The following is an 18,869-nucleotide window of genomic DNA, read 5'->3' as shown; positions in this document are numbered from 1 at the left end:
ACTAATTCTACATGAACTTCAATTTTCTAATAGTGTCTGTGAAGAAGGCCAAAACATTGGGGAAAAACATTAAAATGTGAACAGAAGAGCAGTTATAAAGAATTCTTAGAGGAGGTAGTCCTGTGAGGGCTGGAGAGTCTGTATTCAGCCCTGCCAGTTGTCACAGGACATGCCCTCACTAGTCTCAGAAGAAGCACGTTCCCTGCCATCAAGAATGCTGCCCTTCCAGAGCTGTATTTTATACTAGTAGAATCTTGCTGTTGAATAATCTTCACCTTTCCATCTACTCCCCGTTGTTTTCATAATAGCTGAAGCACAGGGGGCTTCCCTGGTGGTGCAGTGGTTAAGAATCTGCCTGCCAATGCAGGGGACACGGGTTCGAGCCCTGGTCCAGGACGATCCCACATGCCACGGAGCAACTGAGCCTATGCGCCACAACTACTGAGCCTGCGCTGTAGAGCCCGCGAGCCACAGCTTCTGAAGCCCATGAGCCTAGAGCCCGTGCTCTACAACAAGAGAAGCCACCACAATGAGAAGCCCACACACCACAACGAAGATTAGCCCCTGCTCGCCGCAACTAGAGAAAACCCGCGCGCAGCAACAAAGACCCAACATAGCCAAAAACAATAAATTTATTTTTAAAAAATAGCTGAGCACATGGATATTCCTTAAACACCTATCAGATAAGATTTAAACTGATTTCTCAGCTTGAGAAAGGTATTTCTTAAAATACACATTTGATTTTATAAAGTAAAAATAAACCTGGCTATAAATGACATTACTAGCACTCTGCCAAGAAAAGGGGGAAAAGAAGGGAAGGCAGCAGTGCACAAGCAGCTATTTTCAGGCTGGATATGTCCTGATCTCTCTCAATGAGACCTGCACCTCTTGGGAGGACAGTCTGCCAATTGCACTCTACTCATTGTCACCCCCCTAAATACCCATCTCTCCCCTGATGTGAGGAGACATGTTACCTTTAAACATTTTTGGTTTTATAAAAGTGAATGAATTCTGATACCATTAATGCTCTGGAGTTCTGCTTAATAAGTAGCTTTATGTAAGAAAATAGTCATGGATTGTTTCTAGCATTTGGGATCTGAGGAGGAAGTCTAAGATACAGCACTAAACCCACAGCATCTGTCTCATTTCCTCACCCTCATAACTCTGTTTTGTCACTTTGGCCAGCTCCAAGAGTGGCTTACAAAGAAAAATATCTTGTAGAGGAACTTTCAGATTTGTAAAATCAGGTTTCCGTATATATGTGGGGAGAAAATGTGACCAGGGAGACAAATCAAAATACCATCTTAGTGCCTGGGAGTCTCTTACTGACTTACTTCTTGTTGGAGGGAAGGACAGGGAGGTTGGGGGTAAATAATAGGTTAAGAGTAAGGAAACCCTGTGCCCTGGGTTTCATATGATTGTTCATGGTAATGCAGCCCTTTGGAAAAGCAACTAATTTGGTCACAGATACTAAGAAGTTTAAAAATAGTCATATTCTTTGAAAACTGAGGATAATGCCACCTGCCCTAATAGAGGCTTTATGAATGGGAATGTGGCGAATGCAAAATAGTTACACAAAGTATTAGTCATTCAATAAATATTTAATGAGCATTTAAGATATGCCCCACATTTTGCTCATCCAGAGAAACCAAGGTAATCCCCTGTCCTCATGTATATCACAGTCTATTAGTAAAGACAGATAATTGACATTGGTTTCAAGATGATAAAGATTTTTTGCCTCTTCCTCCTCCATCAGATAAACCCAAAAATAAAAAAGAGAATGCCAGAATTGATCACTGTTAGAGAACTTCAGGAAGGCTTAGCAATGTAAGACCACAGGTGGGAACTGAATATTTAAAAGGAGCGGTTAGTCTAGTAGGCCAGCACTAGCCCCAGGACCAGGCTTCACCCACTAGTGGGCAGGCACCAGCCCTGCCTGGGGTCTCCTGGACCCTGACTCTGCTGACCCCTGAGACAGCACTAGCCCCAGGGCCCCCTGGGGTTCCACAGCCAGCCACCTCATGACCCAACCCTGGCAACTAGCAGGCAGTAGCCTGTGCACAAGGCAGGGCCTGGCAACCAACTGGACCAGGGGCCAACCAAGCCTACTAGACTGCTCACACCAGTCAGCCTGCCACAACAGAAGGAGCCACACAGCCAACAGAGGAGGCATCCCTAGAGCATACAGATCTGGTGATGAGAGGGGAGTACACTGCTGGGATACATAGGACATCGCCTGCAAAAGGCCACTTCTCCAAGGTCAGGAAATGAAGCCAACCTACCAGATACATAGAAATTTAAGTTAGGGAAAATGAGGTGATAGAGGAACATATTTCAAACGAAGGAACAAGATAAACTCCAGAAGAAGAACTAAGTGAAGTGGATACAGGCAGTCTATCCAAGAAAGAATTCAGGGTAATAATCATAAAGATGATCAAAGAACTTGGGAGAAGAATGGATGCACAGAGCAAGAAGTTAGAAGTTTACAACAAAGAGTTAGAAAATATAAAGAACTACCTACCAGAGATGAAGAATACAATAACTAAAATGAAAAACACTAGCAGGAATCAACAGTAGATCAAATGACAAAGAGGAATGAATCAGCTAGCTGACAGAGTAGTGGAAATCACTGATGCTGAACAGAAAAAAGAAAAAATAATTAAAAGAAATGAGAAGAGTTTAAGAGACCTCTGGGACAACATTACGTGGCACTAATATTCACATTATAGGGAGATTCCAGAGGGAGAACAGAGAGAGAAAGAAGCTGAGAAAAAATTTGAAGACACAACAGCTGAAAACTTGCCTAACCTGGGAAAGGAAAAAGACATTCAAATCTGGGAAGCACAGAGAGTCCCAAACAGAATTAACCCAAAGAGAACCACACCAAGACACACTGTAATTAAAAACGGCAAAAATTAAAGAGAGAATATTAAAAGCAGAAAGGGAAAAGCAAGAAGTTAATACTGGGAACTCCCATAACACTATCAGCTGGCTTTTCAGCAAAAACTCTGCAGGCCAGAAGGGAGTGGCATGATATATTTAAAGTGATGAAAGGGAAAAGCCTACAACCAAGAATACCCAGCAAGGCTCTTGTTCAGATTTGATGGATAAATCAAAAGTTTTATAGACAAGCAAAAGCTAAAAGAGTTCAGCACCACCACACCAGCACTACAAGGAATATTAAAGGAACTTCTCTAAGCAAAAAGAAATGACCACAACTAAAAACTTGGAACTTATGAAAGGAAAAGGCTCATCAGTAAAGCCAAATATACAGTAAAGGTAGTAAATCATCGACATACAAAGCTACTAGGAAGGTTACATTACAAAAGTAAAATCATCTATATCCACAATGAGCAGTTAAGGGATGCACAAAATAATTAGATGTAAAATAATGACATCAAAAACAATAACTGTGAGAGTACAAATGCACGGTTGTTAAAACGCATTTCAAATTAAGAGATAAGCAACTTAAAACAATCGTACACATATACATACTCTCTCTCTCTCTCTCTCTCTCTCTCTCACATACACACACACACACACACCCCTACCTCATGGTAACCACAAACCAAAAAAATCTATAAAAGATACACAAAACAGAGAAAGGAATTACAATCTAACACTAAAGATAGTCATCAAATCACAAGAGAACAAAAGAAGAAAGAAAAATAAAGACCTACAAAAACAACCCCAAAACAATGAACAAAATAGCAATAAGAACATAATCAATAATCATCATAAATGTAAATTGACTAAATGCCCCAATCAAAAGACACAGAGTGGCTAAATGGATACAAAAACAAGACCTGTATATGCTGCCTACAAAAGATTCACTTCATATCTTAAAGACACACAAAGACTGTAAGTGAGGGGATAGAAAAAGGTGTTCTATGCAAATGGAAATCAAAAAAAGCTTGAATAACAATATCTATATCAGAAAAAATAGACTTTAAAACAGACTTCTACAAGAGACAAAGAAGGACTTTACATGTGATCAAGGGATCAATTCAAGAAGATATAACAATTGTAAATATATATACACCCACAACTTCCCTGGTGGCGCAGTAGTTAAGAATCCGCCTGCCGGGCTTCCCTGGTGGTGCAGTGGTTGAGAGTCTGCCTGCCGATGCAGGGGACATGGGTTCGTGCCCTGGTCTGGGAGGATCCCACATGCCGCGGAGCGGCTGGGCCCGTGAGCCATGGCTGCTGAGCCTGTGTGTCCAGAGCCTGTGCTCCGCAGCAGGAGATCCCACATGCTGCAGAGCAACTAAGCCCATGGGCCACAACTACTAAGCCTGCGCTCTAGAGCCTGTGAGCCACAACTAGTAAAGGCTGCACGCCCTACAACCTGTGTGCCGCTACTACTGAGCCCACGCACCGCAACTACTGAAGCCCGTGTGCCTAGAGCCCACGCACTGCAACAAGAGAAGCCACCTCAATGAGAAGCCCATGCACCAAAACGAAGAGTAGCCCCTGCTCACTGCAACTAGAGAAAAGCCCGCACAGAGCAACGAAGACCCAACACAGCCAAAAAATAAATAAAATTTTTTTAAAAATATATATATATATATACACCCAACATAGGAGCACTTAAATACATAAAGCAAATATTAATGGACATAAGGGGAGAAATTGACAGTAACGCAATAGTAGCAGGGGACTTTAATACCCCACTTACATCAATGAACAGATCATCCAAACAAAAAATCACTAAGGAAACATTGGCCTCAAATGACGCATTATATCAGGAACACTTAGCAGATACAGATAGAAGATTCCATCCAAAAGCAGCAGACTACACATTATTTTCAAATGCACATGGAACATTCTCCAGGATAGATCACATGCTAGGCCACAGAACAAACCTTACTAAATTTGAGAAAACTGAAATCATATCAAGGATTTTTTGTGACCACAACACTATGAGACTAAAAAAACAACTACAAGAAAAAAACTACAAAAAAACCACAAATAGGCGGAGGCTAAACAATATGCTACTAAACAACTAATGAATCACTGAAGAAATCAAACAGGAAATAGAAAAATACCTGGAGATAAATGAAAACAAAACGATCCAAAATCTATGGGACATAGCAAAAGCAGTTCAAAAAGAGAAGTTTACAGCAATACAAGCTTACCTAAGGAAACAAGAAAAATCTCAAATAAACAACCTAAACTTACACCTAAAGGAACTAGAAAAAGAATACCCAAAATTGATAGAAGAAAAGAAAGCATAAAGATCAGAGCAGAAATAAATGAAATAGAGACTAAAAAACAATAGAAAAAAATCAATGAAACTAAAAGCTGAAACTAAGGGCCTACTGTATAGCATAGGGAACTCTGCTCAATATTCTGTAATAACCTAAATGGGAAAAGAACTTGAAAAAGAATGGATACATGTATATGTATAACTGAAACACTTTGCTGTACACCTGAAACTAACACAGCATTGTTATCAACTATACTCCAACATAAAATAAAAAAATTTTTTAAAGAAAGAAATGAAATAGAGACTAAAAAAATAGAAAAAAAATCAATGAAACTAAGAGCTGGTTCTTTGAAAAGGCAAACAAAAGTAATAAACCTTTAGCCACACTCATCAAGAAAAAAAAGAGGGCCCAAATCAATAAAATCAGAAATGAAAAAGGAGAAGTTACAATGGACATCACAGAAAGACAAAGGATCGTTAAGAGACTACTACAAACAACTATCTGCCAAAAAAATGGGCAACCTACAATAAATGGACAAATTCCTAGAAACAAATAATCTCCCAACAGTGAACCACCAGGAAGAAACAGAAAATACTGAACAAATTACCACTAACAAAACTGAATCAGTAATTTAACAAAAAAAGAAAAACCCTACAAACAAAAGTTCAGGACCAGATGGCTTCACTGGTGAATTCTACCAAACATGTAGAGAAGAGTTAATACCTACCCTTCTCATACTATTCCAAAAAATTTCAGAGGAAGGGGTGCTTTCGAACTCATTCTATTAGGCTACCATCACCCTGATAGCAAAACCAGACAAAGATATCACACAAAAAGAAAATTACAGGCTAATGTCAACGATAAAAAAATGCAAAAGTCCTCAACAAAATTTGAGCAAACTGAATTCAACAATACATTAAAATGATTATACACCACGACAAGTGGGATTTATCCCAGAGATGCAAGGATTTTTCAATATCCACAAATCAATCAGTGTGATAAACCATATCAACAAATTGAGGGATAAAAACCATATGATCGGGACTTCCCTGGCAGTCTAGTGGTTAAAACTTCGCCTTCCAATGCAGGGGGTGTGGGTTTGATCCCTGGTCAGGTAGCTAAGATCCCACATGCCTCATGGCCAAAAAACCAAAACATAAAAAAAAACCAATATTGTAGAAGCAATATTGTAACAAAATAAAGAAGCAATACTGTAACAAATTCAATAAAGACTTTAAAAATGTTCACATCAAAAACAAAAAAATTTTTTAAAAAAACCCAAAACACCATATGATCATCTCAACAGATGCAGAAAAAGCTTCTGACAAAATTCAACACCCATTTATGATTAAAAAAAAAAAAAAACCCTCCAGAAAGAGGGCATAGAGGGAACATACTTCAACATAATAAAGGCCAGATATGAGAAATCTACAGCCAGCATCATACTCAATGGGAAAAAGTTGAAAGCAATTTCCTCTAAAATCAGAAACAGGACAAGGATGTCCAGTCTTGCCACTTTTATTCAACATAGTTTTGGAAGTCCTAACCACAGCAGAGGAGAGAAAGAAATAAAAGGAATCCAAATTGGAAAAGAAGAAGTAAAACTGTCACTGTGTGCAGATGACACAATACTATACACAGAAAATCCTAAAGACACTACCAGAAAACTACTAGAGCTCATCAATGAATCTGGTAAAGTTGCAGGATACAAAACTAATACACAGAAATCTGTTGCACTTCTATACACTAACAATGAAAGATCAGAAATTCAAGAAACAACCCCACTTACCATCACAGCAAAAAGAATAAGACACCTAGGAATAAACCTACCTAAGGAGGCAAAAGACCTGTACTCCAAAAACTGTAAGATGCTGATGAAAGAAACTGAAGATGACATGAACAGATGGAAAGATATACCATGTTCTTGGATTGGAAGAATCAATAGTGTCAAAACGACTATACTTCCCAAGGCAATCTAATTCAATGCAATCCCTATCAAATTACCAATGGCATTTTTCAAAGAACTAGAACAAAAAAACTTTTTATTTGTATGGAGACACAAAAGGCCCCAAATAGCCAAAGCAATCCTGAGAAAGAAAAACAGAGCTGGAGAAATCAGGCTCCCTGACTTCAGACTCTACTACAAAGCTATAGTTATCATAACAGTATGGTACTGGCACAAAAACAGAAATCAATCAACAGAACAGGGCAGAAAGCCCAGAAATAAACCCATGCACCTATGGTCGATTAATCTATGACAAAGTAGGCAAGACTATACAATGGAGGAAAGACAGACTCTTCAATGAATGGTGCTGGGAAAACTGGACAGCTACATGTAAAAAAATGATATTAGAACACTCTTTAACACCATACACAAAAATAAAATCAAAACGGATTAAAGACCTAAATGTAAAACTGGATACTATAAAACTCTTAGAGGAAAACATAGGCAGAACACTCTCTGACATAAATCACAGCAATATCTTTTTTGATCTGTCTCCCAGAGTAATGGAAATAAAAACAAATGGGGCCTAATTAAACTCAAAAGCTTTTGCACAGCAAAAGAAACCATAAACAAAATCAAAAGATAACACACAGAATGGGAGAAAATACTTGCAAGCAATGCAACCAACAAGGGATTAATCTCCAAAATTTACAAAGAGCTCATGTGGCTTAATATCGTAAAAGCAAACAATCCCATCAAAAAGTGGGCAGAAGACCTAAATAGACATTTCTCCAAAGAAGACATACAGATGACCAAGAGGTGAATGAAAAGATGTTCAACATCACTAATTATAAGAAAAATGCAAATCAAAACTACAATGAGATATCACCTCACACTGGTTAGAATGGCCATCATCAAAAAATCTACAAACAAAAAATGCTGCAGAGGGTGTGGAGAAAAGAGAACTCTCCTATACTGTTGGTGGGAATGTAAATTGGTACAGCCACTATGGAGAACAGTATGGAAGTTCCTTGAAAAACTAAAAATAGAGCTATCATATGATTCTGCAATCCCACTCCTAGGCATATATGCAGAGAAAAACATGGTCTGAAAGGATACATGCACCCCAGTGTTCATTGCAGCACTGTTTACAATAGCTAAGACAAGGAAACAACCTAAATATCCATCGACAGAGGAATGGATAAAGATGATGTGGTATATATATACAATGCAATATTACTCAGCCATTAAAAAGAATGAAATAATGCCATTTGCAGCAACATGGATGGACCTAGAGATCATCATACTGAGTGAAGTAAGTCAGACAGAGGAAGACAAATATCATGTGATATCGCTTATATGAGGAATCTAGAAAACAATGATACAAATGAACTTATTTACAAAACAGAAACAGACTCACAGACTTAAAGAATGAACTTATGGTTACCAGGGAGGAAGGGGTGGGGGGATGGGATAGTTAGGGAGCTTGGGATTGACATGTACACACTGCTATATTTAAAATGGATAACCATAAAGGAGGCAAGAATATACAGTGGAGAAAAGACAGCCTCTTCAATAAGTGGTGCTAGGAAAACTGGACAGGTACATGTAAAAGTATGAAATTAGAACACTCCCTAACACCATACACAAAAATAAAGTCAAAATGGATTAAAGACCTAAATGTAAGGCCAGACACTATCAAACTCTTAGAGGAAAACATAGGCAGAACACTCTGTGACATAAATCACAGCAAGATCCTTTTTGACCCACCTCCTAGAGAAATGGAAATAAAAACAAAAATAAACAAATGGGACTTAATGAAACTTCAAAGCCTTTGCACAGCAAAGGAAACCATAAACAAGATCAAATGACAACCCTCAGAATGGGAGAAAATATTTGCAAATGAAGCAACTGACAAAGGATTAATCTCCAAAATTTACAAGCAGCTCATGTAGCTCAATATCAAAAAGACAAACAACCCAATCCAAAAATGGGCAGAAGACCTAAATAGACATTTCTCCAAAGAAGATATACAGATTGCCAACAAACACATGAAAGAATGCTCAACATCATTAATCATTAGAGAAATGCAAATCAAAACTACAATGAGATATCATCTCACACCAGTTAGAATGGCCATCATCAAAAAATCTACAAACAATAAATGCTGGAGAGGGTGTGGAGAAAAGGGAACCCTCTTGCACTGTTGGTGGGAATGTAAATTGATACAGCCACTATGGAGAACAGCATGGAGGTTCCTTAAAAATCTAAAAATAGAACTACCATACGACCCAGCAATCCCACTACTGGGCATATACCCTGAGAAAACCATAATTCAAAAAGACTCATGTACCACAATGTTCACTGCAGCACTATTTACAATAGCTAGGACATGGAAGCAACCTAAGTGTCCATCAACAGATGAATGGATAAAAAAGATGTGGCACATATACACAATGGAATATTACTCAGTCATAAAAAGAAATGAAAATTGATTTTTTTGTAGTGAGGTGGATGGACCTAGAGTCTGTCATACAGAGTGAAGTAAGTCAGAAAGAGAAAAACAAATATTGTATGCTAACACATACATATGGAATCTAAGGGAAAAAAAGGTCGTGAAGAACCTAGGGGCAAGATGGGAATAAAGACACAGACCTACTAGAGAATGGACTTGAGGATATGGGGAGGGAGAAGGGTAAGCTGTGACAAAGTGAGAGAGTGCATGGACATATATACACTACCAAATGTAAAATAGATAGCTAGTGGGAAGCAGCCACATGGCACAGGGAGATCAGCTCGGTGCTTTGTGACCACCTAGAGGGGTGGGATAGGGAGGGTGGGAGGGAGGGAGATGCAAGAGGGAAGAGATATGGGAACATATGTATAACTGATTCACTTTGTTATAAAGCAGAAACTAACACACCATTGTAAAGCAATTATACTCCAATAAAGATGTTAAAAAATAAAATAAAATAAAATGGATAACCAACAAGGACCTACTGTATAGCACAGGGAACTCTGCTCGATATTATGTAACAACCTAAATGAGAAAAGAATTTGGAAAAGAACAGATACATGTATATGTATAACTGAATCACTTTGCTGTATACCTAAAACAAACACAATATTATTAATCAACTATACTCCAACATAAAATAAAAAGTTAGGGCTTCCCTGGTGGCACAGTGGTTAAGAGTCCGCCTGCCGATGCAGAGGACACGGGTTTGTGCTCCGGTCCGGGAAGATCCCACATGCCGCGGAGCGGCTAGGCCCGTGAGCCATGGCCCCTGAGCCTCCACGTCCAGAGCCTGTGCTCCGCGATGGGAGAGGCCACAACAGTGAGAGGCCCGCGTACCACAAAAAAAATAATAAATAAATAAAAAGTTAACAAAAAAATGACCATCTCAACAGATGCAAAAAAAGCTGCTGACAAAATTCAACACCCATTTATGATAAATATTCCCCAGAAAGTGGGCATAGAGGGAACCTAACTCAACATAATAAAGGCCAGATATGATAAACCTACAGCCAGCATCATACGCCATGGGGAAAAGCTGAAAGCATTTCCTCTAAGATCAGGAACAAGACAAGGATATCCACTGTCACCACTTTTATTTAACATAGTTTTGGAAGTTCTGACCACAGCAATCAGAGAAGAAAAAGAAATAAAAGGCACCTAAATCAGAAAGGAAGAAGTAAAACTGCACTGTGTGTAGATGACATGATACTATACATAGAAAATCCTAAAGATGCTACCAGAAAACTACTAGAGCTCATCATTAAATTCAGTAAAGTTTCAGGATACAAAAATCAATATACAGAAAAACTGCTGTGTTTCTAGACACTAAAAACAAACAGAAAGTGAAATTAAGACAACAGTCCTTTTTATAATTTACAATTGCATCAAAAAGAATAAATAAATAAATAATAAATTTAACCAAGGAGGTAAAAGCCGTATACAGTGAAAACTGTAAGACACACACTGATAAAAGAAATTGAAAACACAAATAAATGGAAAGATATTCCATGCTCATGGATTGAAATAATTAATATTGTTAGAATGTCCATACTACTCAAAGAAATCTACATATTCAATGCAGTCCTGATCAAAATTCCAATGGTATTTTTCACAGAAATAGAATAAACAATTTAAAAATTTGTATGGAAGCACAAAAACCCCAGGTAGCCAAAGCCATTTTGAGAAAGAAGAACAAAGCTGGAGGCATCATGCATCCTGGTTTCAAACTATATATAGAGCTAGAGTAATCAAAACAGTATGGTGTTGGGTGGGGGAGATACATAGATCAATGAAACCTATAGAGAGCCCAGAAATAAACCCACACATATATGATCAATTAATTTACAACAGAGGAGTCAAGAGGATACAATGGGAAAAGGATAGTCTCTTCAATAAATGGTGTTGGGAAAACTGGATAGCTACCTGCAAAAGAATGAAACTGGACCACTATTTTACACCATACACAAAAATTAACTCAAAATGGATTAAAGACTTGAATGTAAAACGTTAAACCATAAAAATCATAGAAGAAAACAGGCAGTAAGCATCCTGACATCTGTCTTGGCTATGATTTTCTGGATTTGACAACAAAAGCAAAGGCAACAAAAGCAAAAATAAACAAATGGGACAATATCAAAAAGTTTCTGCACAGCAAAGGAAACCATCAACAAAACAAAATGGCAACCTACCAAATGGGAGAAAATGTTTAATATCCAAAATATATAAAGAACTCACATAAATAAATAGGAAAATAAGGCAATCTGACCTAAAAACAGGCAGGGGATGGGAATAGACATTTTTCCAGAGAAGACATAGATTGCCTACAGTTATTTGAAAAGGTGCTCAGCATCATTCTTCATCAGGGAAATGCAAATCAAAATCAAAGAGAGATCACCTCACAGTGTTAGAATGGCTATTATCAAAAAGGTATGAAATAACAAGTATAAGCAAAGATGTAGAGAAAACGGAACACTTGTACACTGTTGATGGAATTGTAAATTGGTGCAGCCACTATGGTGAACAGTATGGAGTGTCTTCAAATAGAATACAACTATCATATGATCCAGCAATTTCACTTCTGGGTATTTTTCAAAGAAAATTAAATCACTTTCTTGAAAAGATATATGCATGTCTATGTTCATTGCAGCATTACATACAACAACCAAGACATGGAAACAACCTAAGTGTCTATCAACAGATGAATGGATAAAGAAAATGTGATATGTATGTACGTGTATGTGTGTGTATGTGTGTATGTGTGTGTGTATGTGTATATATGGTGGAATATCAATCATAAAAAAGAAAATCCTGCCATTTGCAACTACGTGAATGGACCTTACAATATTATGCTAAGTGAACTAACTCAGAGAAAGACAAATACTGTATAATATCACTTTTATGTGGAATCTAAAAAAAAAAAGCTGAACTCATAGATACATAGAACAGATTGGTGATTGCCAGAGGTGGGGGATGAGGAGTAGGCAAAATGGGCGAAGGGGGTCAAAAGGTAAGAACTTCCAGTTATAAAATAAATAAGTCCTGGGGATATAAAATACAGCATGGTGACTGTAGTTAACAGTAGTGTACTGAGCACAACAAAGGAAACCATAAACAAAATGAAAAGACAACTCACAGAATGGGAGAAAAGATTTGCAAACAAAGGGACCAATAAAGGTTTAATCTCCAAAATATACAAACAGCTCACGCAGCTCTATGTCAAAAGAAAACAACCCAATCAAAAAATGGGCAGAAAATCTAAACAGATATTTCTCCAAAGACAACATACAGATGGCCAAGAAGCTCATGAAAAGATGCTCAACATCACCAGTTATCAGAGAAATGCAAATTAAAACTACATTGGGGTATCACCTCACACCAGTCAGGACGGCCATCATCAAAAAATCTACAAACAGGGCTTCCCTGGTGGCGCAGTGGTTGTGAGTCCACCTGCCAATGCAGGGGACGCGGGTTCGTGCCCTGGTCTGGGAGGATCCTACATGCCGCAGAGCGGCTGGGCCCGTGAGCCATGGCCGCTGAGCCTGCGCGTCCCGAGCCTGTGCTCCGCAACAGGAGAGGCCACAGCAGTGAGAGGCCCACGTACGGCAAAGAAAAAAAAAAAAAAAAAACTCTACAAACAGTAAATGCTGGAGAGGATGTGGAGAAAAGGGAACCCTCCTATACTGCTGGTGGGAATGTAAATTGGTAAAACCACTATGAAGAATAGTATGGAGGTTCCTTAAAAACTAAAAACAGAACTGCTGTATGACTGAGCAATCCCACTCCTGGGCACATATACAGAGAAAATTCCAATTCGAAAAGATACAAGCACCCCAATGTTCATAGCAGCACTATTTACAATAGCCAAGACATGGAAGCAACCTAAATGTCCATCAACAGAGGAATGGATGAAGAAGATGTGGTACTTATATACAATGGACTATTGCTCAGCCATAAAAAAGAATGAAATAATGCCACTCTCAGGCCTAATCAAGTTCATGGAAGATGAAATGGGCATGTAACAATAAACCAAGCCCCTGCTTCTTCATGGAAAACACTGGGGACCCTTGGACATTGCGGTCAGTTATGCTTGAAATCCTATCATATCTGGCCCAATGCCAAGTCTTCTAGAGGATTTTATTTATGAGGAGCCAGAAAAGGCCAAGCTTTGCCCACAGTTCCTGGCACGAGGCAAAGGTACAAGAGGATCCCTGCACAGAGTGAAGTGCATAGTTGTAAACTAGGTCACTGAAAGCAGAGATCGTAGTAGTCAAATAAGGACACCAGGAATGTCCCTTATAACTGCTCCCATAAGACAAGGGAGAATGAATGTGATCATTTAGTTTCTCTCAGCTTAAACATCCCACCTTAAAAAATATCCTTTCCCAAGACTCCAGTAAAGGATGAAGGGGGTGGGAAGTTGCTGTATACCTGAATCATGATCCAAGTTAGAAGTATTTAACCAAATTATCACCATAGTTGTTTTAAACAAGTTAAAAAACAGGCAGTCTTTCAGCTGCTAGGTGCTGTACAGAAGGGAAGCAAGGAGAGGCATCCCAGTTTCTGCCTGATGTGCAATTTTTAAAATCTCCTTTCCATTCTGAAACAGACATATCTGTAATCCTCTTAATTAGGGAAGTATCATTCCAATAAAATATTAACTAAAATATGCAGCTAGTAATAGCTTCTTTGGTGGACTTTTAACAATTAGGTCATAAACTTCTTAAGAGGAACTGAAGGACCAAAAATGCTAGATGTCATCAAAGATATTAGACGTCATTTCTAAAATATCTATGTGAAGTGAAAATAAAATACTATTCACATTTTAGGGACCAATACACTATATCACATACATTTTGGAGCACTCACAAGCGAAAATCTAGAAATATTCTTGACTAATTTCTGGAGAGATGCCAAACTCACTTTTAAACATCCATGAAATGAAATGAGACACAAATCTTATCTTAAAGCAGTATTAGTATTTACTTATATCAATATTTTACTCAAACAAGCTTTTACCTTGTACAAAGCCACGTAAACAGTGAACAGGCTTAAATCCGGATGTAGTAAATCTACAAGATCATCACCCCTACTCCATTAAGCCCCCCAAATCAAAACTGACTGGCAAAAACCTCTCTAGAAGGCCAACCTCCAAAAGGTCCAGGTTTGGTTTTGTTTGGGGCAGAATTTCAAACAATATTGGTTACTCCCTTTAACTGACCAAGCACTAGCAGAGGTAACAGGAAATAGGAGAGAGATCTTCTTCTCCATTTTTCCTTCAGAGAAAGCACACAGAATTTCAAGCATCCATAAAAGAAGCATGACGTAACCAAGCTGTAAATTAGCCTTTAAAAACCACTGTTAACTAGCAGAAGTTCCAGTTCTTTGCACTGATAAAAGCAGTGGTTCTCAACCTCTACTGCACATTACATTACCGGGGGTACTTCCAAAAACATCAATACTCAGGCTCCACTTCAGAGCAATTAAATTCTTATTTAAGTGAAAATGCTGGCATCAGTAGTTTTTAAACACTCCTAGGTGATTCTAACAGCAGTTACGTTTAAAAACCACTGGAGCAAAGACTCATCACTAGACCAGGGAACAAGAATACATGCTGCAATCACGTTTTTCCCTCAGGCCATTTTTCCTCCTAGAGCTTATGGGTTCTGGAGGGTGTAGCAGCAAAATGTCACTTTGCCCTGCTTCTCTATGACTAAGCTCTTCTCATATCACAGTCAGGAGACACCCCCCCCCCGCCCCCCACCGCCGGCCACTGAGATAAACCCAAGGTAACAGGGTCATCTAACTGGTTCTGATCTCAAAAACAATAAATTTCAAGCATCTTGAACATCTCCCATAAGCCTGACTCCCTAACAAAGCAATTCTATCCCTGGTTTTTGCTGCACTGGTATCTGAAGACTTGTCATGACCTTTGCGAATAAGATAATCATGTGGGAGAGTTACTGCTTTTCCATTATGAACAGACTAACGCAAACTTGGAAACCTTGATAGGTATTGCTTTTTTCCTTTAAATACTTGTGTTTCTGTTTAGCAAGCCAGTCCTTCTCTTGCTCTCTTGCAGGTAAACTTTTCCTTTCCTAAATGCTTCTGTCTCTGAGTTTATTCAACAAGGGTAAAGGCCCAAAGAGAATGTGGACCCAGAACTGGGTATCTCCTCCTAAGGGCAAAAAGTTCTCTGCAATTAAGTGAAAGAGCTGAGGAATGAGAACCGGCTCAGTTAACCCACAGGTGTTCCGAGGTGTGACCCAAGATCCAATTCAACCATAAATGCCGCCTTTGGCCGCTCTGAACAAATGCCGGGGCTGGTGTCAGACTCCTCTGCTGCAGCCTTCCTCAGCAGGTTTTCACTATATTTAACCTCAACTGCACTGCACTGTGCTAAAGAATTTTCATAAAGCTCTAAATCAGGAATCACTCCAAAGATTACATGTAAAAATACTGGAAATGAACAGACACAAACATGCACCAAGGAAACAAGAGCTTGGTTACTTTACTGACTTTTCTGGAACTAGGTAAAACCTATTTCAATAGGCTTTGCTGACTCTTCAGCTAACAGAAAGACTGTCATGGCAAATCTTAGTTGAAATAGTGAAGTATAAGCTTGATGAAGGCAAGACTCTCATCTGGCTTGTCCTCTGCTATATTCCCGGGGCTGATACTGAGCATGGTAAATGCTCAGTAGATTATCTGTTAAATGACTGAAATGTTTAGACTTGGAAATCTTTCTGGTTCACAGAGATGAGAGTTTTAATAATATTTCGTGACAACTGGAAATCCTCTTGTATCTCACTCAAGTACAAATGCTACCTTATTAAGAGAGAGCTTTTTTCCTTGATTGAAATCAAACAGTTCACTACTAACCTTGCCTAATAAGCTCTTCAAAAAAGATCTGCCATTCAGTGTGACTTTGTTTTTCCAATTTTTGATTCAAAACATGAACAAGACCATCATACCCAGGGCCTAACAATTTGAATTCCATTGGAGCATCTGCTAGCAAATATCCATTAAGCCCAGCACCACCCCAGGTACAGAGCAGACAGGGGAACTTCCTTTTTGGTTGTCACAGCTCCTGACTCAGAGCAGCGGGGGGAGGAATGTCGAGATGGCCACTCTCTGGATGGGGGCGACAGGCACTGATCCAAGGAGGGCCCATTAACAGGCTGATCAGCAACTCCTGAGGCCAGGCTCTGCCCAGTAAGGGCAATGGCAGCTACTCAAGTCATTCAGACAGGTTCCTTCTGGAATTTGGACTAGAGATATACAGAGGATGGGCCAAAGGAAGGAGGAACAGGGAGAAGTTCCACAGAGAGGCAGAGCTGCTTTGAGAAACAAGCAGAGAGCAAGCAGCCTGGCCACAGCCCTGGACCCACCCCAGCCCATGGTTCCCTGACCACACCACCATCTGGTTCCACGGTGGTCAGAGGGGTATCTGTGTTTATAAACAAAGGAGAACATGACACAAGACCAGCCATTTAGGAGAAAACTGGGATCAAAACTCCAAAACACATGATAATGATACTTGGTACTCCAAGGACAGGAGAGGAAGTTCATTAATACTTAGTCTACAGTGCCTAGCATAAAGTAAGCTCTCAATCATTTGCTCAGTGACTGAACAAAAATTGGAAGCAGAGATAACAAAACTTTGAGGTAGATACCTGACATATGAGTTCATTTATTCAGTATGTGGGTGATACTAAGCTCATTATAATGGGCCAAAAGTCTGCCTAGAGTTTGAAGCAATACTAATGAAAGTGTTTCTCCTCTTCCTATAACTGGTCTCTTCTGGAAGAAGTGCATTAGGATAATATCTAAGCAGAATAATAAAAATAAAGCACCCCCCAAAATTAAAAATAGAATCATCATACGATTCAACAATTTCACTTGTGGGAATATACCTAAAAGAATTAAAAGCAGAGACTCGAGGACCTACTGCATAGCACAGGGAACTGTACTCAAAATTTTGTAATAACCTATAAGGAAAAAGAATCTAAAAAAGAACATATGTATATGTATATATATATGAATAACTGTGCTGTGCACCTGAAACACAACATTTTAAATCAACTATACTTCAATTAAAAAAAACTTTTTAGAAAAGCAGACACTCTAAAAGATATTTGTACATCAACGTTCATAGCAGCATTAATCACAACTGCCAAAAGGTGGAAGCAAAGCAAGTATCCATCAACAGATAAATGGATAAACAACATATGCATACAATGGAATATTATTTATTCTTACAAAGTTAATTCTGACACATGCTACAACACAAATGAACCCTGAAGACGTTATGCTAAGTAAAACAAGCTGGTCATGAAAGGACAAATACTGTTTGAATCCACTTATATGAGGTACTTAAGAACAGTCAAATTTACAGAGACCGAAAATAGAATGATGGTTGCCAGGGGCTGAAAGGAGGGTAGAATGGGGAGTTATTGTGCAATGGATTGAGAGTTTCAGTTTTGCAAGATGACAAATGTTCTGCAGATGATGGCAGTGATTGTAGCACGATAATGAGAATGTACTTAATGACACTGAACTTACAAATGGTTAAAATGATAAATTTTATGTTATGTGTATTTTATCACGACTAAAAAGAATTTTTTTAAAAAAAAGAAAGGACCTTATTAATTTCAACAAATGGTTCAGAAGCTAGAAAGCCCAACCTCTTAAGCTATTCATGTCATCTTACAACTTCAAAACATTTCTCCAGGCCATCCATTAACTAACATAACCAAATGCATCAAAGGTGAGCTGCAATAATTTAGAGGCCAGAAACTAAGGCATTCTGCAATTAAAAGTATCAGTCAAGGGACTTCCCTGGTGGCGCAGGGGTTAAGAATTCGCCTGCCAATGCAGGGGACACGGGTTCGATCCCTGGTCCGGGAAGATCCCACATGCCGCGGAGCAGCTAAGCCCGTGCACCACAACTACTGAGCCTGTGCTTTAGAGCCTGCAAGCCACAACTACGGAGCCCGTAAGCCGCAATTACTGAAGCCCCCGTACCTAGAGCCCATGCTCTGCAACAAGAGAAGCTACTGCAATGAGAATTCTGCACACTGCAACTAAGAGCAGCCCCCACTCACTACAACTAGAGAAAGCCCGCGTGCAGCAATGAAGACCCAACACAGTCAAAAATAAATTAAAATGTATATATATACAAGTCAAAAGGAAGACA

At 39.0% G+C, this 18,869-nt stretch overlaps 1 protein-coding gene across 1 annotated transcript in view; it reads right to left on the bottom strand.

The window, feature by feature from the left end:
* MFSD4B (major facilitator superfamily domain containing 4B) overlaps positions 1–18,869 on the bottom strand; it is a 102,360-nt gene that overhangs the window by 70,139 nt on the left and 13,352 nt on the right. The window lies entirely within an intron of this gene.

The sequence above is a fragment of the Tursiops truncatus genome, chromosome 12 (genome assembly GCF_011762595.2).
Source record: "Tursiops truncatus isolate mTurTru1 chromosome 12, mTurTru1.mat.Y, whole genome shotgun sequence".
In the NCBI taxonomy this organism is placed as follows: Eukaryota; Metazoa; Chordata; class Mammalia; order Artiodactyla; family Delphinidae; genus Tursiops; species Tursiops truncatus.
Note: the sequence above shows the minus strand (reverse complement) of the source record. Positions and strands in the feature narration are given on the sequence as shown.